Source organism: Coenobita brevimanus, chromosome 116 (genome assembly GCF_032717465.1).
Source record: "Coenobita brevimanus isolate Jiangsu-jjx chromosome 116, ASM3271746v2, whole genome shotgun sequence".
NCBI lineage: Eukaryota > Metazoa > Arthropoda > Malacostraca > Decapoda > Coenobitidae > Coenobita > Coenobita brevimanus.
The window spans coordinates 47883448-47889457 of record NC_137069.1 but is presented as its reverse complement, the minus strand read 5'-3'; positions in this window follow the sequence as shown (position 1 = coordinate 47889457).

Here is a 6010-nt window from a genome sequence, read left to right as displayed (position 1 = left end):
TGGATGATGAGGAAATGGAAAATGTGAGTGCATTTTAAGTACTTGGGTAGTGTGATGAGTAAGGATGGAAATTTGGAGGATGAAGTGCTTGACAGGGAGCAAAAAGACGAAAAGCTGCTGGTTCTTTGAAAGCAGTGATAATAAATAGGGAAATGAGAATGGAAGTTAAACAGTTACTGCATGATAGTATTTTGATACCAACTTTAATGTATGGACGTGAAGCTTGGACGTTGTTGGAATACACAAGTCAAGAGCGAGAGCAGTGGAAATGAGTTATGTAAGAGAATCGTGTTGAGTTACATGTAGAGGCAGACTGACAAATGAGGATGTGAAGGAGCGTTGCAGTGTGGATGTGGATATGAAAGAAAGTGTTAGAAGTACACTGAAGTGGTTTGGCCATGTGGAGAGGATTGAGAGCGAGAGACTAACAAGGAGAGTGCATGTGAGTGAATTGGAGAAGAGGGAGAGGGAGGGGTAGGCCGAGGATGAGATGGAGGGATGGAGTGGAGAGGTATATGAGAGAAAGAAGTGTGAGCAGGAGGGAGGACAGTGAAATGGTGGGGGGGCAGGGCGACATGGAGGCGATTTGTATGTTACCTACCCTTACAGGATTGAAGCGTCTGGTAATAGATTGATAGATAGAACATTTCTTGCAGTATCTTTTTCTTTTTTTTCTGAGAGTAGGGCAATGTCATCTGCAAATCTCAAATGATATAGGTTTTCCCCATCTATGTTTTCTCTCTTCTACCAGTCCAGCTTTCTTAAAATACTTTCTAGGCATGCTGTAACAATTTTGGTGAAATTGTATCTCCATGAGCCACACCCTTCTCAGTCTTAATCTTTTCCGAGTCTTTTAGTAATTAATGTGTATCAGTTCCCTCCTTATACATGTTTTCGAGCATTTTTACAGTGTTTACAACTGCTCATTGTCCCGCAGTGAATCTATAATTGCTATGTGCTCCACTGACTCGAAAGCCCGTTTTTAACCAAGAAAACCCAAGCGCAGTGGTTTATTATCTTCTGTAGATTCCTGTTAGCTGATTCAGTGTGTGTACATGATCAGTAGTTGAATACCTGCTCACGAGATTAGTTGTCTTCCAAGTTTGTTGTTATGCTGTTTGTAAACTTTATAGTGAAGAGTTTGTACATAACTGGTAATAAGCTAATGGGTCGACCGTTACTAAAATCTATTGAATCGCCTTTCATGTAATGCAAAGTAATTATTACGTTACACCACATTCTGGGAATTTTCTTTTTCTTTATACATTGAGTAAATAAGTGGGAGAGCCTGTTTTGTACTTCTGCTCCTGCATCCGACAGTAAATCTGTTTCCATTCCACCTTCTTTTCATACTTTTAAGAGAAATGTTTACTTCATTTGGTGTTACCTCTGGTATTGCAATTGGGTCAACCAAAAATTTAGCTGTTGGCGCTGTTGTCTTTGATGCATACAGTTCTTTTTAAAATTCTTCAGCTCTGTACCATTCTATCTCTGCATGTAATGGCGTCGCCATTTTTGTTTTTCATTGATATAATTTGTTGATTTCCTAGTGCCATTTAACGTAGGACCTGTTTCAGACTTTTTAGTTTTTTAATGGTTTCTTTGAGCTGATCCGTGTTTCTCTATTTCCTTCACTCTGTCTATTGTTGATAAGCTTATTTAATTCCGCTCTTTCTATTTCATCTTGATTAGTAGTTACTTTCATTTCCTGTCTTCTATTCATGAGATCGAGGGTCATTGTTGAATACTTATTAGCTTTGGTTGGACTAGTTTTCCCTACTACCTCAGCTGATTCTCTTAGCACTTTTGTTAGTGTATCTTTCAACTCGCAGTGTCACACACAACATAACTTAGAGCCTGAAATCTATTCTTTATTTCTAACTAAAAGTCTCCTTTATTTTTGCTTACTTTTAGTGGACTTTTATTTTTATTTTTTATCAGTTTCTTTCTCTTCTGTAATTCAATCCGACTGTGGAATTCACCATTCTATAGTCACTTTCTTTACTTACTTTGTTGATAACTGCAACATTTATGATCGCGTTATTCTTTTCTGCTATACAGTAATGAAGTCGATTTCCTTCCTTCTGTCTCCCTTTGGACTTCTTCATGTCCATTTTCTCCCTGTTATTTTGTAAAGCAATGTGTTCATTATTCTCACGTTATATATTTCATCAAAATTTACCACCGCATCACCTCTGGCATTCCTTTCTCTCGCTTTTCCTACACATGATTCTCCATTTTTGTATTAACCAACTTTTGAATTGAAGTCTCAGATGAGTATAGTATATCTGATATTTCCTTCTCCCATAATCTGGAAGATGTCGTCACAGAATGTTTGTATTTCTTCACCTGAACTTTGAGAAGTCGGTAGATATACCTGTATTACTTTCAGGGTGTATCTTTTGTCTAGTTAAGTACAACCCAAGCTATTCTGTCAGATGCACTACTAAATTTAACAATGTTTTGTGCAATATCTCTGTTAGGCTAATTAGAAATCGTTCAACACTAACTTTTTCATTCTGCCTTCCTTTATAGTGAAAGAGGAGGCTACTGTCATAGAGTTTAATGAATTTTTCGTCGTTTTTGTGGATCTCACTCCGACCTACAATATCCGAACTAATGTTTTCTAATTCAGTCATTAAGGTATCAAGTGTGTAAACCTCTGCAAGGCTTCTTACAGTGCATGTGTAGGTCTTCATGGATTAGAGTTTGTTTAATGTCCTGCTCTATGATTTACTTAGTGCCTACTCACTTTCTGTGGTAAACTGCCCGTAAGCAGAAGAGCAATTGCGGTTGGACTTTTGGTGGACGATGATCCAACAGGAACGCCCATGAAATCATTGACAGTAAAATTATTGTTTGGTTAGGGGATTGTGGCAGATTATCTCACCTCTTTACCACAGAGTTCTGGTTACATGCAATTTTTGTTCCACATTTTTCACCATATTTGGTGGATCCCTATATATCTATAGCGTTTCCAATGGTCCACGCCATATATATATATATAGATATATATATATATATATATATATATATATATATATATATATATATATATATATATATATATATATATACATATATATCTATGTCTATATCTATCTATCTATCTATCTATCTATCTATCTATATATATATATATGTATATATATATATATATATATATATATATATATATTCTGAGATGGAACCGAATGGAAAGGTGAAGGGTGGAATCATCAGCTTATGTGTGGACAGGGTTAGATGTACAGCTTGGGTCATTGATAAAGAAGAGTAAGTGAGTTTGTGATTTGACAGACCCCTGAGGAACACCACTGTTGATAGATCTAGAAGAACGGTGACCGTCTACAACAGCAGCTATAGAACGAATAAAAAGGAAGCTGTAGATGAAGGCACAGGTAGAAGGATAGAAACCCTAAGAGGGCAGTTTGTAAATTAAAGATTCATGCCAGACTCAGTCAAAAGTGTTTGAGATGTCACGTGCAATGATAATGCTTTTGCCAATGTCCCGAAAAGGATGACCAAGAGTCTGAAAGGTAGGTGAGATGATCGCCAGTGGAGCGTCCCTGACGGAACCCATACTGATGATCAGAAAGAAGGTTGTGACAGGAAAGATGTTTTAGAACTTTTCTGTTAAGAATAGACTCGAAAACTTTTGAGACACAGGATGTTAAAGCAATTGGGCGATAGTTAGATGGTTGAGAAATGGTCACCCTTTCGGGGGACTGGCTGAATGAGAGCAAACTTCCAAAAAGAAGGAAAGGTGCAAGTTGACAGACAAAGGCAAAAGAGTTTACCTAGGCAGGGTGTAAGCACAGAAGCACAATTCTTGAAGACAGTAGGAGGGACCCCATCAGATCCATATGTCTTGTTAGCAATGAGGCCAGTGATGGCAGAAAATACATCAGTTAAAGAAATTTTAATGTCAGCCATGAGGAAGTAAGAGGAGAGAAGTGATGGAAGATCTGCACAGGAATTGTCTAAGGTGGAATTGAAGGAGAAAGTCTGAGTGAAGAGATATGTTTTATTAGTAGAAGAAACAGCTACAGAGCCATCAGAGTAGAAGAGGAGGGAAGAATGATGAGGTAAAGTTGTTAGAAAGGTTTTTGACAAGGTGCCAGAAGGAGCGGGAGGAATTCGAATTGGAGAGTTGAGAGCATTTAGTACAGTTTAAATTATTTTTAGCAGAACGAAAAACAGACATAGCTCGATTCCAGGCAAAAACATAAAAAAGGTGATTCAAGGGTGTGTTGGCTCCAGTACCTTTTATAGGCAATCTCCTTGTAGTGCACAGCAGTAGAACGAGCGTGATTAAACCAAGGCTTTTTTGCATTAGACAATGATAAGAGAAAGGAATTTATGCTTTCATGCCAAAGAGAATAAATTCCATAACACGCAAGGCACACTCGGATGGCTTCCGGCCATGAAAACAATAATCACTCCACGGAAAATCAAAGAAGAACTGCCTGAGGGCCTCCCGGTCAGCAGTTACAAGGTGCCACAGCCAACATTTCTTTGGAAGGTCCACAGGCCGTACTAGAGCGTTAGGACAGGTTAAGGTAATAAGGATGTGATCAGAGGAGCCCAGTTAACAGAGCAAGCAGAATGATTAGTTGTAAGGAAGAGGTCAAATATGTTGGAACTGTCCAAGGTTGTCAGGGATACGGGTAGTGTATTGTACAAGCATCACAAGGTCACTAAGGATAGAAAAGATGTAGACTTGTTCACCAGGTGGGTTAGTGAAATAAGAGAGCCAAAGGTTGTGGTGAACATTGAAATATTCTAGAATGGAGTTTCAGAGAAAGGAGAAACGGATATGATGTGTTCCATCTTAGAAGTAAGATAGTCGAAGAATTTTTTGTAGTAGAATTAAGGGTTAAGTAAACAGCACAGATATATTTAGCATCAACAGGATCAGAACAGTAAAATCAGTTACTGTGTGTGCAAGTATATAGATAGATACACAGATATCTATCTATCTATCTATCTATTTATCTATCTATATTGTACTGGAAGCACCTTAGACTAAGTGGCATCAACAGGGTCAAAACAGTTCAAACAGTTACTAATTTCAATGACTTGAGGTAACGTAGAGTCTGTCCACGGGTTAAACAGTCCGTTCCCTGAGACCAAGCAGTCCTCCATACATATCACACGCTACTTGGGCACTAATATCTGCAAAACGTATTGAATACGTGCCAGTGTTGATTAAAAAATGACTGGTGTACCGGTATTATCAGTATCACTTTTAGGTCAGTAAAATGTGCTTTCATGAAATCTATATTCTTTTAACTGTTCCCTGCTCCTGCCGAACTCACATTCACTGGGGCAGCTGACCGCATCTAAACCGACTCTGCCAGCACCTCCACCAGTGCATCACGGCCAGATAACTAAATTACTTATTTAGAGAGCTTTCAGAGAGGAAAACAGTTGCCAGTATCTACTAGCTGAATATGCTCCTGTCATATGTTTGTTTTCGTGTGTGTGTGTGTGTGTGTGTGTGTGTGTGTGTGTGTGTGTGTGTGTGTGTGTGTGTGTGTGTGTGTGTGTGTGTGTGTGTGTGTGTGCTTGTAAGTACTAGGGGGTAAATTTTGAATTAATCATGCGTGAGGCCTTTCTTTTCATCATGTTTAATGAAACAAACTAGATATATGTTTCCATGAGTAGAGGAGATTGATAAAGTAGAGAAGAACAGCAGAAAGCAGGAACCATATTGTAGACTTGTAAATGGACAGAGAATTACAAATAATTTAAATTATTTATATACTACGAATTATATGTATAAAATCATATACTAAACATATAAACAAACAGAACGTACAAGAAAGCAGAAGAACCATACTTTAGACTTGTAAATAGACCCAGATGTTCCGACGTATCCTTAATCTCCCAAGAGGGACTGACCAGTAAAATATTCCGAGAGACAGGAGCTTCCTTACATAACGTGATATACCCAGTTTCCGACCCACATGGTGAGTACCTCCGGGGGTTTCCGGGTTTTACTTCCTCT